The sequence below is a fragment of the Osmia lignaria genome, chromosome 8 (assembly GCF_051020975.1).
Source record: "Osmia lignaria lignaria isolate PbOS001 chromosome 8, iyOsmLign1, whole genome shotgun sequence".
Lineage (NCBI taxonomy): Eukaryota > Metazoa > Arthropoda > Insecta > Hymenoptera > Megachilidae > Osmia > Osmia lignaria.
This window is the reverse complement of record NC_135039.1, coordinates 1,683,491-1,696,234: the sequence shown is the minus strand read 5'-3', so window position 1 is coordinate 1,696,234 and position 12,744 is coordinate 1,683,491.

Below are 12,744 nucleotides of genomic sequence, written 5' to 3'. Positions count from 1 at the left end.
GTAGGAAACATAATTCTCTACAAAAAACGTCTCTTAACATTTTGCCATAGCTCGCTTCGTTTCCGAGATATTTGCAGATTCAGCTCAAAGGAACGGGCCTGACGGACATATTTCGAGATACTTCTTCTTCTTGTTGTTCTTCTTCTGCACAGCTACGCTGGAAGTGGCATTTGCGGCTCGCACTAGTGCAGAGTTATCTCAAAGAAAGGGGCCACGGTGTTTCTGTATCTCTATTATGTTGGTGCGGCTTCGGAACTTTTAAATATCTCGATATATCTCGAAAACTACGCTTCTGATCAAAAAATATCATAGAACATAAATTGTAGGAAACATAATTCTCTACAAAAAACGTCTCTTAACATTTTGCCATAGCTCGCTTCGTTTCCGAGATATTTGCAGATTCAGCTCAAAGGAACGGGCCTGACGGACATATTTCGAGATACTTCTTCTTCTTGTTGTTCTTCTTCTGCACAGCTAAGCTGGAAGTGGCATTTGCGGCTCGCACTAGTGCAGAGTTATCTCAAAGAAAGGGGCCACGGTGTTTCTGTATCTCTATTATGTTGGTGCGGCTTCGGAACTTTTAAATATCTTGATATATCTCGAGAACTACGCATCTGATCAAAAAATATCATAGAACATAAAAAGTAGGAAACTTAATTCTCTACAAAAAAGGTCTCTTAACATTTTGCCATAGCTCTCTTCGTTTCCGAGATATTTGCAGATTTATCTCAAGGGAAGGGGCCTGACGGACACATTCCGAGATATTTCTTCTTCTTGTTGTTCTTCTTCTGCACAGCTAAGCTGGAAGTGGCATTTGCAGCTCGCAATAGTGCAGAGTTATCTCAAAGAAAGGGGCCACGGTGTTTCTGTATCTCTATTATGTTGGTGCGGCTTCGGAACTTTTAAATATCTTGATATATCTCGAGAACTACGCATCTGATCAAAAAATATCATAGAACGCGAAAAGTAGGAAACTTAATTCTCCACAAAAAAGGTCTCTTAACATTTTGCCATAGCTCTCTTCGTTTCCGAGATATTTGCAGATTTATCTCAAGGGAAGGGGCCTGACGGACATATTTCGAGATATTTCTTCTTCTTGTTGTTCTTCTTCTGCACAGCTAAACTGGAAGTGGCATTTCCAGCTCGCAATAGTGCAGAGTTATCTCAAAGAGAGGGGCCACGGTGTTTCTGTATCTCTATTATGTTGGTGCGGCTTCGGAACTTTTAAATATCTTGATATATCCCGAGAACTACGCATCTGATCAAAAAATATCATAGAAGATAAAAAGTAGGAAACTTAATTCTCTACACAAAAGGTCTCTTCACATTTTGCCATAGCTCGCTTCGTTTCCGAGATATGTGCAGATTTATCTCAAGGGAAGGGGCCGGACGGACATATTTCCAGATATTTCTTCTTCTCGTTGTTCTTCTTCTGCACAGCTAAGCTGGAAGTGGCATTTGCGGCTCGCACTGGTGCAGAGTTATCTCAAAGAAAGGGGCCACGGTGTTTCTGTATCTCTATTATGTTGGTGCGGCTTCGGAACTTTTAAATATCTCGATATATCTCGAAAACTACGCTTCTGATCAAAAAATATCATAGAACATAAATTGTAGGAAACATAATTCTCTACAAAAAACGTCTCTTAACATTTTGCCATAGCTCGCTTCGTTTCCGAGATATTTGCAGATTCAGCTCAAAGGAACGGGCCTGACGGACATATTTCGAGATACTTCTTCTTCTTGTTGTTCTTCTTCTGCACAGCTACGCTGGAAGTGGCATTTGCGGCTCGCACTAGTGCAGAGTTATCTCAAAGAAAGGGGCCACGGTGTTTCTGTATCTCTATTATGTTGGTGCGGCTTCGGAACTTTTAAATATCTCGATATATCTCGAAAACTACGCTTCTGATCAAAAAATATCATAGAACATAAATTGTAGGAAACATAATTCTCTACAAAAAACGTCTCTTAACATTTTGCCATAGCTCGCTTCGTTTCCGAGATATTTGCAGATTCAGCTCAAAGGAACGGGCCTGACGGACATATTTCGAGATACTTCTTCTTCTTGTTGTTCTTCTTCTGCACAGCTAAGCTGGAAGTGGCATTTGCGGCTCGCACTAGTGCAGAGTTATCTCAAAGAAAGGGGCCACGGTGTTTCTGTATCTCTATTATGTTGGTGCGGCTTCGGAACTTTTAAATATCTTGATATATCTCGAGAACTACGCATCTGATCAAAAAATATCATAGAACATAAAAAGTAGGAAACTTAATTCTCTACAAAAAAGGTCTCTTAACATTTTGCCATAGCTCTCTTCGTTTCCGAGATATTTGCAGATTTATCTCAAGGGAAGGGGCCTGACGGACACATTCCGAGATATTTCTTCTTCTTGTTGTTCTTCTTCTGCACAGCTAAGCTGGAAGTGGCATTTGCAGCTCGCAATAGTGCAGAGTTATCTCAAAGAAAGGGGCCACGGTGTTTCTGTATCTCTATTATGTTGGTGCGGCTTCGGAACTTTTAAATATCTTGATATATCTCGAGAACTACGCATCTGATCAAAAAATATCATAGAACGCGAAAAGTAGGAAACTTAATTCTCCACAAAAAAGGTCTCTTAACATTTTGCCATAGCTCTCTTCGTTTCCGAGATATTTGCAGATTTATCTCAAGGGAAGGGGCCTGACGGACATATTTCGAGATATTTCTTCTTCTTGTTGTTCTTCTTCTGCACAGCTAAACTGGAAGTGGCATTTCCAGCTCGCAATAGTGCAGAGTTATCTCAAAGAGAGGGGCCACGGTGTTTCTGTATCTCTATTATGTTGGTGCGGCTTCGGAACTTTTAAATATCTTGATATATCCCGAGAACTACGCATCTGATCAAAAAATATCATAGAAGATAAAAAGTAGGAAACTTAATTCTCTACACAAAAGGTCTCTTCACATTTTGCCATAGCTCGCTTCGTTTCCGAGATATGTGCAGATTTATCTCAAGGGAAGGGGCCGGACGGACATATTTCCAGATATTTCTTCTTCTCGTTGTTCTTCTTCTGCACAGCTAAGCTGGAAGTGGCATTTGCGGCTCGCACTGGTGCAGAGTTATCTCAAAGAAAGGGGCCACGGTGTTTCTGTATCTCTATTATGTTGGTGCGGCTTCGGAACTTTTAAATATCTCGATATATCTCGAAAACTACGCTTCTGATCAAAAAATATCATAGAACATAAATTGTAGGAAACATAATTCTCTACAAAAAACGTCTCTTAACATTTTGCCATAGCTCGCTTCGTTTCCGAGATATTTGCAGATTCAGCTCAAAGGAACGGGCCTGACGGACATATTTCGAGATACTTCTTCTTCTTGTTGTTCTTCTTCTGCACAGCTACGCTGGAAGTGGCATTTGCGGCTCGCACTAGTGCAGAGTTATCTCAAAGAAAGGGGCCACGGTGTTTCTGTATCTCTATTATGTTGGTGCGGCTTCGGAACTTTTAAATATCTCGATATATCTCGAAAACTACGCTTCTGATCAAAAAATATCATAGAACATAAATTGTAGGAAACATAATTCTCTACAAAAAAGGTCTCTTAACATTTTGCCATAGCTCGCTTCGTTTCCGAGATATTTGCAGATTCAACTCAAAGGAACTGGCCTGACGGACATATTTCGAGATATTTCTTCTTCTTGTTGTTCTTCTTCTGCACAGCTAAGCTGGAAGTGGCATTTGCAGCTCGCAATAGTGCAGAGTTATCCCAAAGAAAGGGGCCACGGTGTTTCTGTATCTCTATTATGTTGGTGCGGCTTCGGAACTTTTAAATATCTTGATATATCTCGAGAACTACGCATCTGATCAAAAAATATCATAGAACATAAATTGTAGGAAACATAATTCTCTACAAAAAAGGTCTCTTAACATTTTGCCATACCTCGCTTCGTTTCCGAGATATTTGCAGATTCAACTCAAAGGAACTGGCCTGACGGACATATTTCGAGATATTTCTTCTTCTTGTTGTTCTTCCTCTGCACAGCTAAGCTGGAAGTGGCATTTGCAGCTCGCAATAGTGCAGAGTTATCTCAAAGAAAGGGGCCACGGTGTTTCTATATCTCTATTATGTTGGTGCGGCTTCGGAACTTTTAAATATCTTGATATATCTCGAGAACTACGCATCCGATCAAAAAATATCATAGAACATAAAAAGTAGGAAACTTAATCCTCTACAAAAAAGGTCTCTTAACATTTTGCCATAGCTCGCTTCGTTTCCGAGATATTTGCAGATTTATCTCAAGGGAAGGGGCCTGACGGACATTTTTCGAGATATTTCTTCTTCTTGTTGTTCTTCTTCTCCACAGCTAAGCTGGAAGTGGCATTTGCAGCTCGCAATAGTGCAGAGTTATCTCGAAGAAAGGGGCCACGGTGTTTCTGTATCTCTATTATGTTGGTGCGGCTTCGGAACTTTTAAATATCTTTATATATCTCGAGAACTACGCATCTGATCAAAAAATATCATAGAACATAAAAAGTAGGAAACTTAATTCTCTACAAAAAAGGTCTCTTAACATTTTGCCATAGCTCGCTTCGTTTCCGAGATATTTGCACATATATCTCAAGGGAAGGGGCCTGACGGACATATTTCGAGATATTTCTTCTTCTTGTTGTTCTTCTTCTGCACAGCTAAGCTGGAAGTGGCATTTGCGGCTCGCACTAGTGCAGAGTTATCTCAAAGAAAGGGGCCACGGTGTTTCTGTATCTCTATTATGTTGGTGCGGCTTCGGAACTTTTAAATATCTTGATATATCTCGAGAACTACGCATCTGATCAAAAAATATCATAGAACATAAAAAGTAGGAAACTTAATTCTCTACAAAAAAGGTCTCTTAACATTTTGCCATAGCTCGCTTCGTTTCCGAGATATTTGCAGATTTATCTCAAGGGAAGGGGCCTGACGGACATATTTCGAGATATTTCTTCTTCTTGTTGTTCTTCTTCTGCACAGCTAAGCTGGAAGTGGCATTTGCGGCTCGCACTAGTGCAGAGTTATCTCAAAGAAAGGGGCCACGGTGTTTCTGTATCTCTATTATGTTGGTGCGTCTTCGGAACTTTTAAATATCTCGATATATCTCGAGAACTACGCATCTGATCAAAAAATATCATAGAACATAAAAAGTAGGAAACTTAATTCTCTACAAAAAAGGTCTCTTAACATTTTGCCATACCTCGCTTCGTTTCCGAGATATTTGCATATTTATCTCAAGGGAAGGGGCCTGACGGACATATTTCGAGATATTTCTTCTTCTTGTTGTTCTTCTTCTGCACAGCTAAACTGGAAGTGGCATTTCCAGCTCGCAATAGTGCAGAGTTATCTCAAAGAAAGGGGCCACGGTGTTTCTGTATCTCTATTATGTTGGTGCGGCTTCGGAACTTTTAAATATCTCGATATATCTCGAAAACTACGCTTCTGATCAAAAAATATCATAGAACGTAAATTGTAGGAAACATTATTCTCTACAAAAAAGGTCTCTTAACATTTTGCCATAGCTCGCTTCGTTTCCGAGATATTTGCAGATTCATCTCAAGGGAAGGGGTCTGACGGACATATTTCGAGATATTTCTTCTTCTTGTTGTTCTTCTTCTGCACAGCTAAGCTGGAAGTGGCATTTGCAGCTCGCAATAGTGCAGAGTTATCCCAAAGAAAGGGGCCACGGTGTTTCTGTATCTCTATTATGTTGGTGCGGCTTCGGAACTTTTAAATATCTTGATATATCTCGAGAACTACGCATCTGATCAAAAAATATCATAGAACATAAAAAGTAGGAAACTTAATTCTCTACAAAAAAGGTCTCTTAACATTTTGCCATACCTCGCTTCGTTTCCGAGATATTTGCATATTTATCTCAAGGGAAGGGGCCTGACGGACATATTTCGAGATATTTCTTCTTCTTCTTGTTCTTCTTCTGCACAGCTAAGCTGGAAGTGGCATTTGCAGCTCGCAATAGTGCAGAGTTATCTCAAAGAAAGGGGCCACGGTGTTTCTGTATCTCTATTATGTTGGTGCGGCTTCGGAACTTTTAAATATCTTGATATATCTCGAGAACTACGCGTCTGATCAAAAAATATCATAGAACATAAAAAGTAGGAAACTTAATTCTCTACAAAAACGGTCTGTTAACATTTTGCCATAGCTCGCTTCGTTTCCGAGATATTTGCAGATATATCTCAAGGGAAGGGGCCTGACGGACATATTTCGAGATATTTCTTCTTCTTGTTGTTCTTCTTCTGCACAGCTAAGCTGGAAGTGGCATTTGCGGCTCGCACTAGTGCACAGTTATCTCAAAGAAAGGGGCCACGGTGTTTCTGTATCTCTATTATGTTGGTGCGGCTTCGGAACTTTTAAATATCTCGATATATCTCGAAAACTACGCTTCTGATCAAAAAATATCATAGAACATAAAAAGTAGGAAACTTAATTCTCTACAAAAAAGGTCTCTTAACATTTTGCCATAGCTCGCTTCGTTTCCGAGATATTTGCAGATTTATCTCAAGGGAAGTGGCCTGACGGACATATTTCGAGATATTTCTTCTTCTTGTTGTTCTTCTTCTGCACAGCTAAGCTGGAAGTGGCATTTGCAGCTCGCAATAGTGCAGAGTTATCCCAAAGAAAGGGGCCACGGTGTTTCTGTATCTCTATCATGTTGGTGCGGCTTCGGAACTTTTAAATATCTTGATATATCTCGAGAACTACGCATATGATCAAAAAATATCATAGAACATAAAAAGTAGGAAAGTTAATTCTCTACAAAAAAGGTTTCTTAACATTTTGCCATAGCTCGCTTCGTTTCCGAGATATTTGCAGATTTATCTCAAGGGAAGGGGCCTGACGGACATATTTCGAGATATTTCTTCTTCTTGTTGTTCTTCTTCTGCACAGCTAAGCTGGAAGTGGCATTTGCGGCTCGCACTAGTGCAGAGTTATCTCAACGAAAGGGGCCACGGTGTTTCTGTATCTCTATTATGTTGGTGCGGCTTCGGAACTTTTAAATATCTCGATATATCTCGAAAACTACGCTTCTGATCAAAAAATATCATAGAACATAAATTGTAGGAAGCATAATTCTCTACAAAAAAGGTCTCTCAACATTTTGCCATAGCTCGATTCGTTTCCGAGATATTTGCAGATATATCTCAAGGGAAGGGGCCTGACGGACATATTTCGAGATATTTCTTCTTCTTGTTGTTCTTCTTCTGCACAGCTAAGCTGGAAGTGGCATTTACAGCTCGCAATAGTGCAGAGTTATCTCAAAGAAAGGGGCCACAGTGTTTCTGTATCTCTATTATGTTGGTGCGGGTTCGGAACTTTTAAATATCTTGATATATCTCGAGAACTACGCATCTGATCAAAAAATATCATAGAACATGAAAAGTAGGAAACTTAATTCTCTACAAAAAAGGTCTCTTAACATTTTGCCATAGCTCTCTTCGTTTCCGAGATATTTGCAGATTTATCTCAAGGGATGGGGCCTGACGGACATATTTCGAGATATTTCTTCTTCTTGTTGTTCTTCTTCTGCACAGCTAAGCTGGAAGTGGCATTTGCAGCTCGCAATAGTGCACAGTTATCCCAAAGAAAGGGGCCACGGTGTTTCTGTATCTCTATCATGTTGGTGCGGCTTCGGAACTTTTAAATATCTTGATATATCTCGAGAACTACGCATATGATCAAAAAATATCATAGAACATAAAAAGTAGGAAAGTTAATTCTCTACAAAAAAGGTTTCTTAACATTTTGCCATAGCTCGCTTCGTTTCCGAGATATTTGCAGATTTATCTCAAGGGAAGGGGCCTGACGGACATATTTCGAGATATTTCTTCTTCTTGTTGTTCTTCTTCTGCACAGCTAAGCTGGAAGTGGCATTTGCGGCTCGCACTAGTGCAGAGTTATCTCAACGAAAGGGGCCACGGTGTTTCTGTATCTCTATTATGTTGGTGCGGCTTCGGAACTTTTAAATATCTCGATATATCTCGAAAACTACGCTTCTGATCAAAAAATATCATAGAACATAAATTGTAGGAAGCATAATTCTCTACAAAAAAGGTCTCTCAACATTTTGCCATAGCTCGATTCGTTTCCGAGATATTTGCAGATATATCTCAAGGGAAGGGGCCTGACGGACATATTTCGAGATATTTCTTCTTCTTGTTGTTCTTCTTCTGCACAGCTAAGCTGGAAGTGGCATTTACAGCTCGCAATAGTGCAGAGTTATCTCAAAGAAAGGGGCCACAGTGTTTCTGTATCTCTATTATGTTGGTGCGGGTTCGGAACTTTTAAATATCTTGATATATCTCGAGAACTACGCATCTGATCAAAAAATATCATAGAACATGAAAAGTAGGAAACTTAATTCTCTACAAAAAAGGTCTCTTAACATTTTGCCATAGCTCTCTTCGTTTCCGAGATATTTGCAGATTTATCTCAAGGGATGGGGCCTGACGGACATATTTCGAGATATTTCTTCTTCTTGTTGTTCTTCTTCTGCACAGCTAAGCTGGAAGTGGCATTTGCAGCTCGCAATAGTGCAGAGTTATCTCAAAGAAAGGGGCCACGGTGTTTCTGTATCTCTATTATGTTGGTGCGACTTCGGAACTTTTAAATATCTTGATATATCTCGAGAACTACGCGTCTGATCAAAAAATATCATAGAACATAAAAAGTAGGAAACTTAATTCTCTACAAAAACGGTCTCTTAACATTTTGCCATAGCTCGCTTCGTTTCCGAGATATTTGCACATATATATCAAGGGAAGGGGCCTGACGGACATATTTCGAGATATTTCTTCTTCTTGTTGTTCTTCTTCTGCACAGCTAAGCTGGAAGTGGCATTTGCGGCTCGCACTAGTGCACAGTTATCTCAAAGAAAGGGGCCACGGTGTTTCTGTATCTCTATTATGTTGGTGCGTCTTCGGAACTTTTAAATATCTCGATATATCTCGAAAACTACGCTTCTGATCAAAAAATATCATAGAACATAAATTGTAGGAAACATAATTCTCTACAAAAAACGTCTCTCAACATTTTGCCATAGCTCGCTTCGTTTCCGAGATATTTGCAGATTCAGCTCAAAGGAACTGGCCTGACGGACATATTTCGAGATATTTCTTCTTCTTGTTGTTCTTCCTCTGCACAGCTAAGCTGGAAGTGGCATTTCCAGCTCGCAATAGTGCAGAGTTATCTCAAAGAAAGGGGCCACGGTGTTTCTGTATCTCTATTATGTTGGTGCGGCTTCGGAACTTTTAAATATCTCGATATATCTCGAAAACTACGCTTCTGATGAAAAAATATCATAGAACATAAATTGTAGGAAACATAATTCTCTACAAAAAAGGTCTCTTAACATTTTGCCATACCTCGCTTCGTTTCCGAGATATTTGCATATTTATCTCAAGGGAAGGGGCCTGACGGACATATTTCGAGATATTTCTTCTTCTTGTTGTTCTTCTTCTGCACAGCTAAGCTGGAAGTGGCATTTGCGGCTCGCACTAGTGCAGAGTTATCTCAAAGAAAGGGGCCACGGTGTTTCTGTATCTCTATTATGTTGGTGCGGCTTCGGAACTTTTAAATATCTCGATATATCTCGAAAACTACGCTTCTGATCAAAAAATATCATAGACCCTAAATTGTAGGAAACATAATTCTCTACAAAAAAGGTCTCTTAACATTTTGCCATAGCTCGCTTCGTTTCCGAGATATTTGCAGATATATCTCAAGGGAAGGGGCCTGACGGACATATTTCGAGATATTTCTTCTTCTTGTTGTTCTTCTTCTGCACAGCTAAGCTGGAAGTGGCATTTGCAGCTCGCAATAGTGCAGAGTTATCTCAAAGACAGGGGCCACGGTGTTTCTGTATCTCTATTATGTTGGTGCGGCTTCGGAACTTTTAAATATCTTGATATATCTCGAGAACTACGCATCTGATCAAAAAATATCATAGCACATAAAAAGTAGGAAACTTAATTCTCTACAAAAAAGGTCTCTTAACATTTTGCCATAGCTCGCTTCGTTTCCGAGATATTTGCAGATTTATCTCAAGGGAAGGGGCCTAACGGACATATTTCGAGATATTTCTTCTTCTTGTTGTTCTTCTTCTGCACAGCTAAACTGGAAGTGGCATTTCCAGCTCGCAATAGTGCAGAGTTGTCTCAAAGAAAGGGGCCACGGTGTTTCTGTATCTCTATTATGTTGGTGCGGCTTCGGAACTTTTAAATATCTCGATATATCTCGAAAACTACGCTTCTGATGAAAAAATATCATAGAACATAAATTGTAGGAAACATAATTCTCTACAAAAAAGGTCTCTTAACATTTTGCCATAGCTCGCTTCGTTTCCGAGATATTTGCAGATTCAACTCAAAGGAACTGGCCTGACGGACATATTTCGAGATATTTCTTCTTCTTGTTGTTCTTCCTCTGCACAGCTAAGCTGGAAGTGGCATTTGCAGCTCGCAATAGTGCAGAGTTATCTCAAAGAAAGGGGCCACGGTGTTTCTATATCTCTATTATGTTGGTGCGGCTTCGGAACTTTTAAATATCTTGATATATCTCGAGAACTACGCATCTGATCAAAAAATATCATAGAACATAAAAAGTAGGAAACTTAATCCTCTACAAAAAAGGTCTCTTAACATTTTGCCATAGCTCGCTTCGTTTCCGAGATATTTGCAGATTTATCTCAAGGGAAGGGGCCTGACGGACATATTTCGAGATACTTCTTCTTCTTGTTGTTCTTCTTCTGCACAGCTACGCTGGAAGTGGCATTTGCGGCTCGCACTAGTGCAGAGTTATCTCAAAGAAAGGGGCCACGGTGTTTCTGTATCTCTATTATGTTGGTGCGGCTTCGGAACTTTTAAATATCTCGATATATCTCGAAAACTACGCTTCTGATCAAAAAATATCATAGAACATAAATTGTAGGAAACATAATTCTCTACAAAAAACGTCTCTTAACATTTTGCCATAGCTCGCTTCGTTTCCGAGATATTTGCAGATTCAGCTCAAAGGAACGGGCCTGACGGACATATTTCGAGATACTTCTTCTTCTTGTTGTTCTTCTTCTGCACAGCTAAGCTGGAAGTGGCATTTGCGGCTCGCACTAGTGCAGAGTTATCTCAAAGAAAGGGGCCACGGTGTTTCTGTATCTCTATTATGTTGGTGCGGCTTCGGAACTTTTAAATATCTTGATATATCTCGAGAACTACGCATCTGATCAAAAAATATCATAGAACATAAAAAGTAGGAAACTTAATTCTCTACAAAAAAGGTCTCTTAACATTTTGCCATAGCTCTCTTCGTTTCCGAGATATTTGCAGATTTATCTCAAGGGAAGGGGCCTGACGGACACATTCCGAGATATTTCTTCTTCTTGTTGTTCTTCTTCTGCACAGCTAAGCTGGAAGTGGCATTTGCAGCTCGCAATAGTGCAGAGTTATCTCAAAGAAAGGGGCCACGGTGTTTCTGTATCTCTATTATGTTGGTGCGGCTTCGGAACTTTTAAATATCTTGATATATCTCGAGAACTACGCATCTGATCAAAAAATATCATAGAACGCGAAAAGTAGGAAACTTAATTCTCCACAAAAAAGGTCTCTTAACATTTTGCCATAGCTCTCTTCGTTTCCGAGATATTTGCAGATTTATCTCAAGGGAAGGGGCCTGACGGACATATTTCGAGATATTTCTTCTTCTTGTTGTTCTTCTTCTGCACAGCTAAACTGGAAGTGGCATTTCCAGCTCGCAATAGTGCAGAGTTATCTCAAAGAGAGGGGCCACGGTGTTTCTGTATCTCTATTATGTTGGTGCGGCTTCGGAACTTTTAAATATCTTGATATATCCCGAGAACTACGCATCTGATCAAAAAATATCATAGAAGATAAAAAGTAGGAAACTTAATTCTCTACACAAAAGGTCTCTTCACATTTTGCCATAGCTCGCTTCGTTTCCGAGATATGTGCAGATTTATCTCAAGGGAAGGGGCCGGACGGACATATTTCCAGATATTTCTTCTTCTCGTTGTTCTTCTTCTGCACAGCTAAGCTGGAAGTGGCATTTGCGGCTCGCACTGGTGCAGAGTTATCTCAAAGAAAGGGGCCACGGTGTTTCTGTATCTCTATTATGTTGGTGCGGCTTCGGAACTTTTAAATATCTCGATATATCTCGAAAACTACGCTTCTGATCAAAAAATATCATAGAACATAAATTGTAGGAAACATAATTCTCTACAAAAAACGTCTCTTAACATTTTGCCATAGCTCGCTTCGTTTCCGAGATATTTGCAGATTCAGCTCAAAGGAACGGGCCTGACGGACATATTTCGAGATACTTCTTCTTCTTGTTGTTCTTCTTCTGCACAGCTACGCTGGAAGTGGCATTTGCGGCTCGCACTAGTGCAGAGTTATCTCAAAGAAAGGGGCCACGGTGTTTCTGTATCTCTATTATGTTGGTGCGGCTTCGGAACTTTTAAATATCTCGATATATCTCGAAAACTACGCTTCTGATCAAAAAATATCATAGAACATAAATTGTAGGAAACATAATTCTCTACAAAAAACGTCTCTTAACATTTTGCCATAGCTCGCTTCGTTTCCGAGATATTTGCAGATTCAGCTCAAAGGAACGGGCCTGACGGACATATTTCGAGATACTTCTTCTTCTTGTTGTTCTTCTTCTGCACAGCTAAGCTGGAAGTGGCATTTGCGGCTCGCACTAG